The 6,807-nt window shown below is 65.2% G+C and overlaps 3 pseudogenes; all 3 read right to left on the bottom strand.

Moving 5' to 3' along the window:
• Window positions 1-1,793: 1,793 nt before the first annotated feature.
• On the bottom strand, window positions 1,794-1,912 carry LOC123935961 (annotated as a pseudogene).
• Window positions 1,913-3,786: 1,874 nt separating this feature from the next.
• On the bottom strand, window positions 3,787-3,905 carry LOC123935952 (annotated as a pseudogene).
• Window positions 3,906-5,894: 1,989 nt separating this feature from the next.
• Window positions 5,895-6,013, bottom strand: LOC123935970 (annotated as a pseudogene).
• Window positions 6,014-6,807: the final 794 nt, after the last annotated feature.

The raw sequence follows: 6,807 nt of genomic DNA, 5'->3' as shown, positions 1-6,807 counted from the left end.
GGCATTGGGCCAGATGTGGGGCACGATCCCAGGACCCTGAGATCATGACCCGAGCTGAAGGCAGAGGCTTTAAACCACTGAGCCACCCAGGGGCCCGAGATACATGCTTGCTTCTTAAGTGGTCATTCACTTCCTTCTAAAGCCCACTCCTCACTCTGCTCCGGTCCCCTCCGCTCTGCTCAAACCAACCTCGCTCCCAACACGCCCGAGGACAAGGGCGATGCCACACACCAGCCCACAGGCAGCCGCCCAAACCCGTGGCCCTTCCTCCGCCAGGCATCCCCTCTCCACCCACCCACAACAGGCTGTGACCCAGAGACGTGAGGGCCCGGCAGACCTACACAGACACACGGACACCCAGGGAAACAAAGGGACAGACTCAGATGGAGGGACCTCTGAACAGACAGGAAGAATGCAGAGCCAGAGAAACAGACCCTCCATCCCCTCAACCACCCCCATCCCCCAGAAAGACACGGTGACCCTGAGCGGGATGCTGACAGAGACACGGGTGCTCGCAACACTGACACACTCTACAAGCACACAGAGCCACCCACACCCACCCAGACAACACACCACATGCCCGCGAGTCTCCGGTGGCCCGGCACCTGTCCCAGGCAGGAGGCTCATGGTGCTGGGGCAGGGCTTTTGCCTAGGTGGTGGTGCCCTGGAGCTACCGGAGGAGCCCGGGGAGTCTGAGGACTTGCAGCCCAGGTGTCAGGCGTCCTGCTCTGCTGCCATTCCTGCCCAGCACCCCCTCAGGCCTGGGGGGTTGCGAGGGTTTCTTTCTCTGGTCTGGTCCTTTGGTGTGGGGGTGGGGTGTAGGGGGCTTGGGGACCTCTCTTGGCCCGGTGTGGGGCACTGCCGGTCTTGCAGAGCAAGAAAGCCTCGCTGTGGCCATCGCTGTGCCCCTGAGAAGGAGCTCGGAGCCCGGTGCCCATGGCACCGCGGGAAGCCCAGGGCGGTGGGCCTTCTGGGGTCCGGAGAACCTGAGCCCGGGCGCGCGGCCCCAGGGGCAAAGGGGAGGTTGTCCGTGAGAAGGAAGGGAATGCCCTTCTGGGCTGAGTGGAGCCCAGGCCCCAAGGAGAGAAGTGGTGGTGGCCAGCTGGGGTGGGAATGGGGCAGCGTGTGGAGGATGGGGTGGAGCCCAGGTCTCCAGGGCACCTGGAGGGAGGGTGGGGGGCGGCTACAGGCTGGTTTGGGAGATGGGGGCAGCCCGAGGGCCTGGCCAGGGGAAACAGGGACCAGGTCCCGGGCCCAGTGCTGGGAACCCTGGCCTTGGAAGCTTATGCCGTGGAAGGAGTCCGAGCCCAGGGTCGAGGCCCGTTCTTCCCTCTGGCTTCCTGCCCCATACACACCACCCCCCGCCCCCAGGCCTCCTCCCACAGCCCGGCCCCCAAGCCCCTCTCCGTGTGCACAGCCCACGTTCTCACACCAGTCCTCACCCCTTACCCTGCCTCCAGCCCCTGGCACCCTCCAACATTGCCCCTCCATGCCAGGAGGCCCCCAATCCCAGCTGAGGCGCAGGGGGGCCTTGTGACATGGAGGTGGAAATGCTGCATTGTGGCCGACAGACCGTGCAGTGGGTCACCGTTTTGGGGCCAGGGGCCCGCTGTGCTGGGGCTGGGGTAGCCACAGGTCAGGGGTCAGTGTGGTGAGGGGATCAGGGTCAGGGGCTGAGGCATTCAGGGACTGTTTGGAGGCACCCGCCTTGGGCAGGGCGCCCGGCGGTGGCAACCAATGGCCAGGGAAGGAGGCCGAAGGGGGAAAGAAAAGAAGAAGGCCCAAGAAGAAAAAGCCTACAGCATCCGTTTTTCCCATGCCGTCTCCCATCCAAGTACTAACCAGGCCCGACCCTGCTTAGCTTCAGAGATCAGAGGAGATCTGGCGCGTTCAGGGTAGTATGGCCATAGACGCCTGCTGCTGAAGCTCAGCGCCCTAAAACACTGCTGAGCGCTTCCCTGGCCTCGGTGGCCAGCGTTACAGAGCCTGCGGCACCTTCCAATTCCAGGACTCCCCAGCACCGGCACCGTGTGGCTCCCCAGATGGCATGGGGCTGCGTCGGGGTGCATGCATGGTATGCTCAGCGCCCCCACAGCGCCCGTCGGCAGCCCTAGGCCTGGCGCAGCCGGCCACCTGGCTTTAACTCCTCTTCTCTGCTGTTCTCTCCTCCACTCTGCTGCCATCCCCTAAACTCGCTCCCAGCCCATCCCAGGACAAGGCCGCCGACACACACCAGCCCAGACACTGATCCCCCGACCCGTGGCCCTTCCTCCGCCAACATTCCCCTCTCCAGCCACGCACACCAGGCTCTGACCCAGAGACGCGAGGGGCTGGCTCACCTACACAGACACACGGACACCCAGGGAAACACAGGGACAGACTCAGACAGAGGGACCTCTGGACAGACAGGAAGAACGCAGAGCCAGAGAGACAGACCCTCCATACCCCCAACACCCCCCCATCCCCCAGACAGACACGGTGACCCTGACCGGGATGCGGCAGAGACACGGGTGCTCGCAACACTGACACACTCTACACACACACAGAGCCACCCACACCCACCCGGACAAGACACCACACGCCCGCGATGCTGCGGTGACCCGACACCTGTCCAGGCGGGAGGCTCCTGGTGCTGGGGCGGGGCTTTGTCCTAGGTGGTGGCGCCCTGGAGCTATCGGAGGAGCCCGGGGAGCCCGAGGACTTGCAGCCCAGGTGTCAGGCGTCCTGCTCTGCTGCCATTCCTGCCCAGTATCCCGTCAGGCCTGGGGGCCTGCTAGGGTTTCTTTCTGTGGTCTGGTCCTTTGTGTGGGGGGTGGGGTTAAGGGGGCCTGGGGACCTCTTGGTCAGGTGTGGGGAACTGCCAGTCTTGCACAGTGAGATAGCCTCGCTGTGGCCATCGCTGTGCCCCTGAGAAGGAGCGTGGAGCCAGGTGTCCACGGTTCCGTGGAAGCCCAGTGTGGTCGGCTTTCTGGCGTCCGGGGCACCTGAGCCCGGTCTCGCTGCCCCAGGGGCAAAGGGGAGGTTGTCCGTGAGAAGGAAGGGAATGTCCTTCTGGGCTGAGTGAAGACCAGGCCCCAAGGATAGAAGTGGTGTCCAGATGGGGTGGGGTGGGGGAGTGTGTGGAGGATGGGGCGGAGCCCAGGTCTCCAGGTCACCCTTAGTGATGGTGGTGGAGCAGCTGCAGGCTGGCTTGGGAGCTGGGGACAGCCGGAGGGCCTGGCTAGGGGAAGCAGGGAACAGGGCCCGGGACCAGGGCTGGGACCCAGGGCCTTGGAAGCTCATGCCCATGGAAGGAGCCTGAGCCCGGGGGTCGAGGCCGGCTCCTCCATCTGGCTTCCTGCCCCATACACACCGCTCCCTGCCCCCAGCCCTCCTCCCACATCCCGGCCCCCAAGCCCCTCCCCGCGTGCACAGCCCAAGTTCCAACACGGGTCCTCACCCCTTACCCTGCCTCTGGCCCCTGGCACCCTCCAACATTGCCCCCCCATGCCAGCAGGCCCCCAATCCCAGCTGAGACGCAGGGGTCCTTGTGACATGGAGGTGGAAAGGCTGCATTGTGGCCGACAGACCGCACAGTGGGCCACCGTTTGGGGGCCAGGGGCCCGCGGTGCTGGGGCTGGGGTAGCCACAGGTCAGGGGTCAGTGTGGTGAGGGGACCGGGGTCAGGGGCTGAGGCATTCAGGGACTGTTTGGAGGCAGCCGCCTTGGGCAGGGCGCCTGGCGGTGGCGGCCAAGGGCCAGGGAAGGAGGCTGAAGGGGGAAAGAAAAGAAGGCCCAAGAAGGAAAAGCCTACAGCACCCGGTTTTCCCAGGCCATCTCTCACCCAAGTACTAACCAGGCCCGACCCTGCTTAGCTTCAGAGATCAGAGGAGATCGGGCGCGTTCAGGGTAGTATGGCCATAGACGCCTGCCACTGCAGCTGGGCGCCATAAGAGACTGCTGAGCGCTTCCCTGGCTCCAGTGGGCTCTGCGGCTCCTCCCTCCACCTGCACTGGGCCTGGGCCTGGGGCCTGCCTCCGCCCAGCCCCCACCCCCACCCAGCCAGGGTTCCAGAAGCCTGTGGCACCCAGGTGTCAAGAATGTACAGGCATCCTCCCATTCCGGGACTCCCCAGCCCCGGCAACGCGTGATTCCCCAGATGGCATTGGGGTGCTTCGGGGTGCATGCGCGGTGTGCTCAGCGCCTCCCAGCGTCCAACCGCCACCCTAGGCCTGGGACAGCAGGCCATCTGGCCTTCCCTCCTCTTCTCTGCTGTTCTCTCCTCTGCTTTGCTCCCATCCGCTAAACCCAACAACGCTCCTAGCCCACCTGAGGACAAGGCCAATGCCACACACCAGTCCAGAAGCTGATGCCCCCACCCGCGGCCCTTCCTCGGCCAACTTTCCCCTCTCCAGCCACCCACACCAGGCTCTGACCCAGAGACGCGATGGGCTGGCTCACCCACACACATAGACACCCAGGGAAACACAGGGACAGACTCAGATGGAGGGACCTCTGGAGACACAGGAAGAACACAGAGCCAGAGAGACAGACACTCCATCCCCCCAAAGCCCCCCCACCCCCAGACAGACATGGTGACCCGGACCGGGATGCGGACAGAGACACGGGTGCTTGCAACACTGACACACTCGACACACACACAGAGCCACCCACACCCACCCAGACAACACACCACACGCCCGCGAGGCTTCGGTGGCCCGACACCTGTCCCAGGCGGGAGGCTCGTGGTGCTGGGGCGGGGCTTTGGCCTAGGTGGTGGCGCCCTAGAGCTGCCGGAGGAGCCCGGGGAGGCCGAGAAACTGCAGCCCAGGTGACAGGCGTCCCGCTCTGCTGCCATTCCTGCCCAGCACCCCGTCAGGCCTGGGGGCCTGCGAGGGTTTCTTTCTCTGTTCTGGTCCTTTGGTGTGGGGGGTGGGGTGTAGGGGGCCTGGGGACTTCTCTTGGCACATTATGGGGCACCGCCGGTCTTGCAGAGTGAGAGAGCCTCGCTGTGGCCATCGCTGTGCCCCTGAGAAGGAGTGTGGAGCCGGGTGCCCATGGCACCGTGTGAAGCCCAGGGCGGTCGGCCTTCTGGCGTCCGGGGGACCAGAGCCCGGCACGTTGCCCCAGGGGCAAAGGGGAGGTTGTCAGTGAGAAGGAAGGGAATGCCCTTCTGGGCTAGTGGAGCCCAGGCCCCAAGGAGAGAAGTGGTGGTGGCCAGCTGGGGTGGGGGTGGGGCAGCGTGTGGGGAATGGGGCGGAGCCCAGGTCTCCAGGGCGCCCTGAGGGAGGGTGGCGGGGCTGCTGAAGGCTGGCTTGGGAGCTGGGGACAGCCCTAGGGCCTGGCCAGGGGAAAGAGGGACCAGGGCCTGGGCCCAGGCCCGGGACCCAGGGCCTTGGAAGCTCATGCCCACAGAAGGAGCCCAAGCCCTGGTTTGAGGCCTGCTCCTCCCTCTGGCTTCCTGCCCCATACACCCCGCCCCCCACCGCCAGCCCTCCTCCCACAGCCTGGCCCATAAGCCCCTCCCCGCATGCACAGCTGAAGTCCTCACCCAGGTCCACACCCCTTACCCTGCCTCTGGCCCCTGCCCCCCTCCAACATTGCCCCTCCCTGCCAGCACACCCCCAATCCTGGCTGAGGCGGGGTTGGGCCTTGTGGCATGGAGGTGGAAAGGCTGCATTGTGGATGCCCGCCCGTGCAGCTTGCCACCATTTTGGGGCCAGGGACCCGCGGTGCTGGGGCTGGGGTAGTCAGGGGTCAGGGGGTCAGTGTGGTGAGGGCACTGGGGTCAGGGGCTGGGGCATTCAGGGACTGTTTGGAGGCAGCCGCCTAGGGCAGGGCGCCCGGCGGTGGTGGCCAAGTGCCAGGGAAGGAGGCCGAAGGGGGAAAGAAAAGAAGAAGGCCCAAGAAGAAAAAGCCTACAGCACCCTGTTTTCCCAGGCCGTCTCCCATCCAAGTACTAACCAGGCCCGACCCTGCTTAGCTTCCGAGATCAGAGGACATCGGGCGTGTTGAGGGTGGTATGGCCTTAGAGGCCTCCTGTTGCAGCTCTGTGCCCTAAGTGACTGCTGAGCGCTTCCCTGGCCCCGGGGGGTGCCGCGGATCCTCCCTCCACCTGCCCTAGGCATGGGCCTGACGCCTGCCTCCCGCCCACCCCCACCCCTACGTGGCCAGGATTCCAGAAGCCTGTGACACCCTGGCGTCACCAATGTACGGGTACCTTCACATTCCGGGACTCTCCAGCCCCGGCACCGTGTGGCTCCCCAGATGGCATGGGGCTGCATCGGGGTGCAGGCACGGTGTGCTCAGCGCCCCACCAGTGCCCGTCCGCCGCACTAGGCCTGGTGCAGCCGGCCACCTGGCCTTAACTCCTCTTCTGCTTTTCTCTCCTCTGCTCCGCTCCCATCCGCTAAACCCAACGTCATTCCCAGCCCATCCAAGGACAAGGCTGACGCCACACACCAGCCCAGAAGCCGATGCCCTGACCCATGGCCCTTGCTCCGCCCACTTTCCCCTCTCCAGCCACGCACACCAGGCTCTGACCCAGAGACGCGAGTGCCCTGCTCACCTACACACACACGGACACCCAGGGAAACACAGGGACAGACTCAGACAGAGGGACCTCTGGACAGACAGGAAGAACGCAGAGCCAGAGAGACCGACCCTACAGCCTCCCATCAGCCCTCCCATCCCCCAGACAGACACGGTGACCCTGACTGGGATGCGGACAGAGACACGGGTGCTCGCAACACTGACACACTTGACACACACACAGAGCCACCCAAACCCACCCGGACAAGATACCACACGTCCGCAAGTCTGCGGAGG

The sequence above is a fragment of the Meles meles genome, chromosome Y (genome assembly GCF_922984935.1).
Source record: "Meles meles chromosome Y, mMelMel3.1 paternal haplotype, whole genome shotgun sequence".
In the NCBI taxonomy this organism is placed as follows: domain Eukaryota; kingdom Metazoa; phylum Chordata; class Mammalia; order Carnivora; family Mustelidae; genus Meles; species Meles meles.
The sequence above is the reverse complement of the archived record's forward strand: the minus strand, read 5'-3'. Positions and strand labels throughout refer to the sequence as shown.